The sequence below is a fragment of the Empidonax traillii genome, unplaced genomic scaffold (genome assembly GCF_003031625.1).
Source record: "Empidonax traillii isolate 1590-97213 ecotype Southwest subspecies unplaced genomic scaffold, ASM303162v1 scaffold156:size1289327, whole genome shotgun sequence".
Taxonomy (NCBI): domain Eukaryota; kingdom Metazoa; phylum Chordata; class Aves; order Passeriformes; family Tyrannidae; genus Empidonax; species Empidonax traillii.
Genome location: NW_020955349.1, coordinates 1,275,241 through 1,285,450, shown reverse-complemented (window position 1 = coordinate 1,285,450; position 10,210 = coordinate 1,275,241). Strand labels below are relative to the sequence as shown.

General features: G+C 46.6%; 1 pseudogene; it reads left to right on the top strand.

The window, feature by feature from the left end:
- LOC114057977 overlaps positions 1-1,061 on the top strand; it is a 3,482-nt pseudogene extending 2,421 nt beyond the window's left edge.
- Positions 1,062-10,210: the final 9,149 nt, after the last annotated feature.

Below are 10,210 nucleotides of genomic sequence, written 5' to 3'. Positions count from 1 at the left end.
TCCAGGGGAGAAAGGGGTGTGTCCTGGGAAAGGGGCGGGGCTTGGGAAGGGAGAAAGATTGGGGAGAAAGGGGCAGAGCTTGAGGAAATGGGCAGGGTTTGGGGAAGGAGGGAGTGGTATGGCAGAAAGGTGTGGGTTGGGGGAAGTAGATGGGATCACACTGACCCCCCAAGTACTGCCCACAGCCCCCCGGCCCCGCCCATTGTCCCCGAGGTTCCGGAGCTTCCAGAGGTGGTTGAAGCTGCTCCCGATCTTCGGAGGTAAATTGGGATTGGGATCTGTGGGGTGGGATTGGGATCTATGGATCAGGGAGAATTTTGGGAAAATTGGACAAAAATGGGGAAATTTGGGGAGTTGGGGGAAAATTTGGGGGTCATGATCTGTGGCATCTGGACTATCCACAGCCTGATCCTGGAGCACGCTCGGCGCCCGGGGGGATCGGAGCTGACGGCCATCCTGCCCCCGGGGTCATCCCGCGCACGCATGGCGCGGCTCTTTGCCATCTGCCTCGGTGAGTCCTGGGGACACGCTCCCTTTTACCAAACCACGCCTCTTTCCCCACAAACCCCACCCCTTTCCCCACCAGGCTCCTTCTCCAAGCCCCGCCCTTTCCACAAAAGCCCATCCCCTGGCTCTGAGCACCTTTTGCCTTAAGCCCAGCCCCTTCCCTCCCTGCTCCCCTTCCAGGCCCGCTCCTTTTCCCTAAGCCCCACCCCTTTCCCAAGCCACACCCCCTTTCCCAGCCATGCCCCTTTCCCTAACCCATCTCCCCAAGCTCTGCCCCCTTCCCACAAGCCATGCCCTCTGTGTCCCAAACTCCTCCCTTTCCTGAGGGCCCTCCCCTCCCCCACAGCTCCAGCCCCACCTCCTTCCCACAAACCACACAAATTGGCCCCACCCCTCTCCTGAAGCCCTGCCCCCTAACCCCAAGCCCCGCCCCCTCAGAGCTCTGCGGTGCCCATTGGGTGCGCCTGGACCAGCCTCAGCCCTATGGACCAATCACTGTCTTGCTCCGCCCCCGCCCAGAATAAACCCCACCTTTTTCTGGCCTTTCTTGGGCATTTATTGGCTGTTGGTGATGTCACTCTGGAGAGGGGGTGGGGTCTCCCCCAGGTGTGTGTGGGGGGCTCAGCCTGGCCACGCCTACCTGGAGGTCACAGGGGTTGATTCCACCCACTGAGTAGAGCAGGGAGGGGCTCGACAGTGATGGGGTCAGGCAGGGCCCCCTTTACCTGGGGGGCATCAGAGAATGCACCTGGATACAGCTGGGACATGCACACTGCCCTGGGGCATCATGGGGGTGTCGGCATCACTTGCACACGTGGACACACCTGGAGGGGCGTTGGGAACACCTGGGACACATCTGGATGTCCCTTGGGAGTCACCTGGACACTCCTGGGGTAATCTGGGGGAGAGGTGAGGGGGTCTGGGGGGATGATGCTGCGGTCACCTGGACACACCTGGGGGGGCTTGGGGGGTCCCTCCCCACCTGCTTGGGCAGCACCTGCAGCCTGTCACGGGTGAGGGGCAGCACCTGGGACCAGTATAGACCAGTATGGAGCCATGGCTGCCCCGTAATGGCCTGCAAGTGCCCCATAGAGGGCTCTGAGTTCCATCCATCTGCCCCAGTACACACCAGTATAAACCAGTATGGACACCCCGTTACCAGCACAGGTTTAACAGCACAGCAGGTGCAAAGGGAAGGCAAACAACACATTTTGGTGGAGTTGGGGCTTTCCGAGTGGTCTGGGGTGAGAGCGGAGGATCTACGGGGCAGTTGGGAGAACCTCAGGAGTTTTGGGGAGTCTTGCGTAGGTTTAAGGAGGATTTTGGGTTGGTTTGGGGGGGTTAACTTGGCAGCTCTTGGGCAGTGCGGCTGCCAGAGGTCACTCCGGACTGTGGGATAGGCAAAAACTGCCCGGCAAAGGAGAAGCTGGATTTGGGAGATGGAGCATTTGAGGGCATGAGATGACTTGTGCCAGTGCGCTGAGTGCGCACGCGCAGTGACTTCAGTGGCTCTCCAGTGCCGCCTGCTGGTCAAAGAGCGGTTCTGCCGCTGTAAAACCTGAGCTGGTCAGGGGAGGTTTAGGGATCCAACCTGAGTTCTGTACTCAGAACATGAAGGACCAAGAAAAGAACATGAAGGACCAAGAAAAGAACATGAAGGACCAAGAAAAGAACATGAAGGACCAAGAAAAATGGAAGCCGCCGCTCTTCTTCCTCACTCTTGCCCCGCCGTCCCACTCCAGGGCTCTACTCTCTTCTCGGACGGCTCCTGCCAAGGCAGCGGGATGCAGCTCGGACTGAGAAGCTCCAAGTCCTTACACCAAAGGAAACCAGGACCCAGAGGGAGCTGCCCTAGCCACCACCTGCCCACCCACCCACAGGCCCCCCACTTGCACAAAACTCTCCAAAGGTCACTTGGACTCACCACAGCGACACATGGTGCAGTCCCATCCGCTGCTGGGCTCTGGGCCCTCTGGGCAAAGGCAGCCGGGCATGCAAAGCAGTGGCCAGAGCGGCTGCAACCCTGCTTACAGGGGCCTTGAGCCATAGCCTGGACCGCAAAGCATAGGGACCCCAGAGCACTGGCCCTGACTTATGGGGGGGCCCTGGGCCCAAAGACCCACGGAGGCTCCTTCTCTCTGCTTTAGGGTCACCCGACCCGCTCCCTGCTAATGGGGCGGGCGCCCCGCACAGGCTGCCAGCTGAGGGAGCACAAAGGCTCCCAGACCTGGACCCTGCTTACAGGCGGGTCCACACCCAGGGAGACACGGAGCTCGGCCTTCCCCCACAGCAACAGGAACCTGACTCAGCAGCCAGGCACTGGAGCTCAGGCACTGGAGCTCGTGGCCTAAGGCCCTGAGCTGTGGGCCCCGAGGACAGGAGGGCACATGCCGAGCCCCACACCTGTGAGAGGCCAGGGGACCCTATGGGACACCCATCTAATTTACAGGGGATCCCTCCAACCGCCCGCCGAGCAGGGGAGATGCAAAAAGCCCCACTTATGGGGTCAACCCCCAAGTCCCAGCACTCCCAACAATGGCCTCGCGGCCTAAGGCCGGGGGCACAGGGCCCCAGCCCCGAGGACACGGAGGGCGCACGTGGGCACGTCACCAGCAGGACGGGCAGACCCTGGCTACAGGCGGGTCATGGTGCCTGTACCGCCACTAATGGGCTTGGCTCCATCTGCAGAGACAAGGGGCAAGGCTGGGCCATGTCTCTGCCCGCTGGCTTTGAGGGTGCCCCCCGGTCACTGCACAGAGCCCCCCTTTCCCTCCTGGGAAGCCCAAGCTACGCTGCTCTCTGCTCTACAGGGATTTTGGAAGGGACCAGCTCACTCACTCACTCACTCACTCTGACAAGACAGGACATTTTATTTTGTCTGCTAAGGAATATCTCATTTTTTACACCCAAAATATCCCCTAGAAGAAAAGGGTGAGTAACTCAGCTTTTCCAAGATTTTCAGTCTGTCCCTCACACTTTACCTGAGATCTTCCCTGAAGACATCCCCTGGCTGTGCTTTCGAAGTTCCTTCAGTTTTTCCTCTGTTAATCTCTCAGTCCCCCTGAGTTACCTCAGCAATGGTGACAGAGTTCAAGAAGCTTTTCCCTCAGCAACTCCGCAGAAACACCCTGCTGCGCCTTCGACGCCATTACTCAACACTCCCTAACTCTCTTAACAGCCCAAAATCTTCCCCTGGGGCGACTCCACAACCTTTTATTGAGCTTCTCAAAGCGCCTTTCGCCTGCACCTGCCTCAGGACTGGAGGACAGGTAGGAAAAGCAGCAAAGTAGCAGCGACCGACTCGCCGTGCCCCGGCTTGTCTCCCTCAGGTCCTTCGGTGACCCATCGGGGCACCCTTTTTGCCCTGTGTCCCTTAGGGGCACAGGAGACACTCGCTTACCCCTCAGGGCAACTTCTTCCCCCTCACAGATCCTCAGGGGCACACGGGGCGCCTGCCTCCCCCCTCAGCAACAGGTGGGAATCCTGCCTTCCCCTCGGGAACACACAGAACACTCTCCTTCCCCTCAGGGACACACGGGACACCCTCTTCCCCCTCAGTGGCTCACACAGCCCCTCAGGGACACACAGAGTACCCACTCTCCCCTCAGTGGCACAGATGGCACCCTCCTGCCTGGGATAATTTTTTTTTTTTTTTTCAAATGGTCGAGTTGGGATCATTCACACCAGAAAGTCCGTAAAAAGAAAATGCGTTTGGCTGAGGCCCTTCATGTGCACTAACCACCTTTTGAGATGAATTTTGTAATGCTGAGGAACTTACAGAAGCATGGAACCTGTGAATAACTTAGAGGTATTTTAAAAGGACTTGTAGTTAATGGGCCTGTTAACCTGATATGATCCAGGTGAAATAGTCGAAAAAGACAAACGATTTCAGTGATAAAGAGTTAAATTATAGGAATACAATTAATTTATAGAAAATAGGCCTGATTTAACTGTTTGAGAGATTACAGACATAATCCTACTGTGGAGATATCAAACACTTTAACTGTTCGAAGGCATCCAGCAAGCTCAATATGCTACTGCTCATTTAAAATAGCTGGCACTGTAGCACGCACAGTCTGGAACTGATGGGTTAGAAAAATAATGCCAGTGAGAAATAATCATCCACTGAGGCTGTTTAAAATTGTGTCTTCCAAAGGAAAGCAGCACTCAAAGGAAAATGATGCCAGATTTAAGTATAAAATCACCATGGGTAAAATATGCAGATGACACAGAGATTTGACAGCATGACAGATAATGATGCTGAAGTCACACAGAATACTTTGGTAAACAGAACAAACCCATGCAGTTAGCTGTTGTTTTAATATATTCACATGCAGAGCTGTATGTCTGAAAAAAAAAAAAAGTAAGTATGGAGGGGAGGACAGTATCCTTGAAAACAGCAACTTTGAAAAGTGCTTATAAATCATCTTGAACAACTGAGTCAACACACACTTCTAATGTGATGTGTGAGGTAAACAGGATTAACAAGAATTTTAAAATCTATTCAAGAAGGCAGTGTGTAGGAGTAGGAAGGCAATTTTTTGTTTATATAAGCACTGATGAAGCCAGTACTAGAATATTGCTTACAAGTCAGGTGTCAATTCTAACAGTGGAAGAAATGAAGACGGCGTAAAAAGAAAGCCACAAAGATTATCTGAATGCTGGAAAAAAAGCCTTCCTGTGAAGGACAGAATGAATGTGATTTGCTAAGCTTATCAAAAAGAGTTTGAAAGGTAACTTGATTGTAGCAGGGAATTACTAACACACAGAGAACATACCATGTATTAAAATGCTTTATAACTTCAGGGAAGAGAATATAAGGAAAACTAAGAACTAGGAGCTGCAGCCAACACATTCAAACTATCAATTAGACAAAGATCAGCATGTCAATTAGTGAGCAGAACAGGTCCGATGCATCTCCACACTTGGAATCTTCACATTGAAGCTGTGATTTGTTCCATCATATGGGCGGTTGCCTAGCTAAATTATTGGTCTCAGAGAAGGGTGCCCCCTCCTTGTATGCAATGTAGTTTAGTATATTCCCAAACCATGTGATATTTAGTTTATTTTTACACAGAAATAGGATGATCTGAGGGAAAAATCAACACTGATACTTTAATGGTAACATATTCAACATAATTATGTATAAAAGTGAAGAAAAATGAAGAGTGTAGCAGTAGCAAAAAGTGTTTTCTGATTATAAAGTAAAAATTGTCATATGAGAGGGAAGATTTTTTTCTTAACATGAAAACCCCACTAGGTGGCACTGGAATATCCCTTTAGAAATCCTCTCACTTTGACCGACAGCCTGATTGTCCAAATTTTTTAATCAAGGCTAAAGGCATTTATGAACCAGAGTATGAAGAATCCAAGGGACATAAAATTCTGATATTAGGATGAGTTTTCTTTCTTTCTGTTTACTGTGCAGGGTCTACTGTTCACTGTCTAGTTTATGCTAATCTTCATTATCTTTATGCACTTAAATGTTTGGAAACTGTTTAAGGGAACTTAATCAGTACCAAATTATATCAAATGCTGCTTAGAATATGGAACTGAACACCATTCCACTCCATAGTTTGATTGCTGGCTAGGTTTTGTTATCTTCCTGCTAGACTAAATTTAGCTGAATAAATTACATCAACTCTTCCTTTTAAAGTGAAATAGAGGCTCTCTCAGTAGGACATGACATCAAAGCTGCTTGGAAGTTCATTAATACACAGTAGCAGGAATCATTGTTTCAGTAAAACCCAAGAAATACACTGTGTATTTATAAAGACTCTTTTCTGGGATTTCATCTGTATAATAAATTATTTACAGGTAAAATTGATCACTTTAAAGCTACTTCCAGACAAGATGTTTCCTTTAAATACTCAGGGCATTAAGTGGGAAGAAAGGAATCAGCTCCCATTTCACATTTCTCTCAAAACTTTTAAGATCCTCAGTTATTCAGGCTGCCCTGTTTGTGGGAGTGACCAAATAAGTGGTGGAACTGATAAAATCAGGGAATTACTGTATAGGTCTGGTTGAAGAAATGCAGAGGGTCTATCGTGTAGTGTAACACACCCAATGTCTGAAAATTGAGAGTATTAGGCTTTCTGATACAATTTTAGTAAAGAAATAAAGGAAATACAAACCTCCTGCAGGTGACAATCTCATGTTGAAAATGCATTCAGACCTTACACGTAGCAAGGTGACTGCAGGTAACTATAAGTGTCTGGATGTGCTTTGAGTTTGGCCCTTCAGAGAATCAGGGCTGGCATGTCCCCTCTTTGGAACTCAAAGTCTCCTAAGTGTTTTTGACAGTTTAGGCTTTCAGAGGTTTATTAGTGAGCCAGGTGAAAACTGTGCTGCAGAAGAAGGTACTGCTAAATATAATTGTTTTTTAGCCCAGAATACAGATGCTTTGCTACACAGAGGGCTACTCACAGCAGCCTGGTGTGGCATATAAACAGTGCATCTGAAAACTTGATGAAATTAGCCACAAAAATTCACCAGCTAAACAACCAAATCATTATGAAAGTCAGTTGGATAAGCGGCTGAAAAATCCTGAGCAGAAAAACAGAAATGATGGGAATTTGGAAGGCTGAGCTATCAGTACAGTGTGAGCACTACCCATCAGCTGCAATCAATAAAGGAAGCAGAGCTACTACTTGCTCAAGTACTCTATTGACAAGCAAGACATAGGTCATTAGGCATTGAATGTGGTCTTTACCCAGCTGCCATATTGTAGTCCCACATTTCCCTTCAGAGCAGAGAACTGGAACTGTTTTGCTAGTCCTCTTTACCCAGTATCAGTTAACTGCATTGCCATCCCTGTATGCTAAACCTGTTACCTTTTTCATGGAGAGCACCTGGAGGGTTTTTCACTTACCATAAGCTTCAGGGCAGGCCCCTCTCTCTTACTTCAGCTCAGCCAGTGGGAAAATCCTACCTTGTGTCACAAACCACTATCAAACTGAAGATGACTGTTGTTAGGCAGTTGGTTTGCTCTCCACCTGAGCAAGAGTGCTGAGTTAGGATGAGTTTAAACCTGGACCATCATGACAAGATAGGGAGATGCCCATTGTTTCATCCAAATTCACTCAGATTGGCCAGTGTGGTATCACAGCAGAAAGCACCCAAACAGGTACACACACACACGGCTGCACACATAGAGCTCCTCAAAATTCTAATGTATTTAACTGCCATGATAAAAAAGATTTGACTGAATCTGCAGCAGAAAGGTAGTGAATGGCAAATCCAAAAGTAGTGATCTTTTCTCTGCCAAAAGACCAGGGGGATTTGGTACAACTCAGCAGTGGTGCTGGTCAGGCATCCTTACCCAGGGAGACAGTGCTGGAACTTGCCTTCTCCTTCTGGCCTTACCTTGCTATCCTTCTTTTAGGATCTGTGCTCTCAGGTTCCCCACTGCACCTTTGTGGCAGGGGTTGGCCTTGCAGGTACTTTTCTCATCCATTTTGATCTATGAATGTAATTTAGTTACAGGTTTTAAAAATATTCCTTTCCCTTGATGTCTAATTTTTTTCAGATTAGTCAACTGCCAAACTGCCAAGCTCTACTCAGGCAACCAGCCCTGTAGCTGCAGACTGTCAGCTCCCTGTGTGACTGAGGACCCCACAAGCCAGGTCAGCTGAACAAGGATATGTGACCTCAATTGATATATTTGCCCCATGTCATACACATGAAATTCTTCTAAAGTGCCTCAGTCTGTCATTCAGTTACAGATACTTTTTTTTAATGTCTTACTCTTCTTTTTTTCTTGCTGTTTTCCATTTTATGGCACTAATTTGGCACTATCAGCAACTCAGTCATATCTATGTCAACCAATTAGAGATAACTTGTGTGGGTACTGTTGCATTAGCTAATATAATTTCATTCTGTGGTCAGATATTGTCGTTTTCTTGTTAGTATTTGAAACAGCTGTTAATACTAATGAATAAAACAGTATGAAAATGTGGTAGCTGTGGTGTCACATGTAAGCCTGAGGTAAAACTGCACTTCAACAAGTTCTTTTTGTGAAGGAGACAGGACTTGATGCTTGCCAGATCCTTAACAGGCAAGTTTAGTAATCTAAAGTATTTCTCTCTCTCTCTTCACCCATGAGGGACTTTTATGTGTCGATCCTAAGAAGCAACTGTTCCCAGGTCCATACAGAAGCACTGCTAGTTTTCCTGACACCTTTTTTCCTTCCCTCTAGAATAATAATGTTTTGCTTGGACCATCTCCCTCTTTCTAAGTAGCTGTTTCAAGTATTTCTGTGGCTCTAATTAATCTTTTTTTTTTCTCATAAGACGGTACAAATACATCCTCTGAGGTTCTGTTAGACTCTCATAGGCAAGGTATATAATATACAACCTACCTCTAAAAATATATTCTTATTATGTCATAGTGAAACAATTCATTTATTCATAATAACTCTGTGTGTATTTTCTTGGTAATCTGGCAAGGTTCTTACATTTTTATCAAACATCACAAATGATTTGGTTCTTTTGCAGTCATTCTTTAAAAGATTACTCATCCCCAGTTTGAGAATTTTAAAGAAAAACGACAGAACACAAATTTTTTCTTAATTTTTAGTTTGGTCTTCCAAAATAGAAGTACTGTATTTGTCCAAAATCAGATTATTCGTAAGACGGTGGCAACAAATGTATTTTATACTTGGAGAAATTAGTATGTTTTACATTCACCCTGCAACAGCTGCTTTAGTCTGGCATTATACTTTTTTCCAGAGCTGTTGAGGGATTTCTTTAGTCCAATAGGATTTGTATTGATTTCTGTTGCACTTTTTTTAGTGGTCCTTATTCTTGGGGATTTTTTTCTTATATTGATTCTGAAAGCTCTAGCCATTTGGGTTATTACAAATTTTGCTATATTTATGCTGTAATTCTTCTACAATAATCAAGAAGTCAAACTTTCACAGACTTTCATGCACACACACAACATAAAAAACCACACAACTGACCTTGTAATGGGTTTGCTGGAATCTGAAGTATCTCTGAAAAGAGCTTACCCTATTTTTTTTTCCACAGATGTTTTTTCAGCTGACTTAGGAATGTTAATTTGTGGTATTATTTGATAATTATTGGATGCTCTTGCTCATTCCCCTTACCTCAAATGTGTATTTAGAGTGTTGGTGCAAGCCAGTTTATGCTCTGGTTTATGTCAGATCTCAGTATTTCATCTATATGTCCCAAAGAGCTATATAAATATGAGACCATTGCAAAAGAAATTCAAAGATTCTTGTAAATAAAAGCAACTATAAGTAGACAAACTCAAAGTTTAAAAATTAGCTCTTCCTGGTTGGCCAACATAGCTACTATAAGCAAGTTACCTTAAGAGAATGAAATTATCAGGCCAAACTGAGCTATTTTAGAAAATCCAAAATGTACGTTTCCTCAGTCAAACCTGGAAGTAGCACTGCTTTAGCTCTCTCCAGATCTTCTCATAAGCGACTGTATTTTGCAGTATGGCCTGGATTTGATCAAAACCCACAAACAGTAGTTGCCTAACTTTAGAAGTCAGATGGTCCCACAGAAGACAGAGGGACTAAGTTGTTTAACATCAAGCAATCCTAAGAGGATCTGTTTTAGGGAAGAGACAAAAAAAAGTCTTTCTTTTTTTTTTTTTTTTTTTTAATATAAGGCTGTCAGCTCCAACAGCACTGATTATTAAGAATGATAATTCCCACCTCTTGGAATTTTGC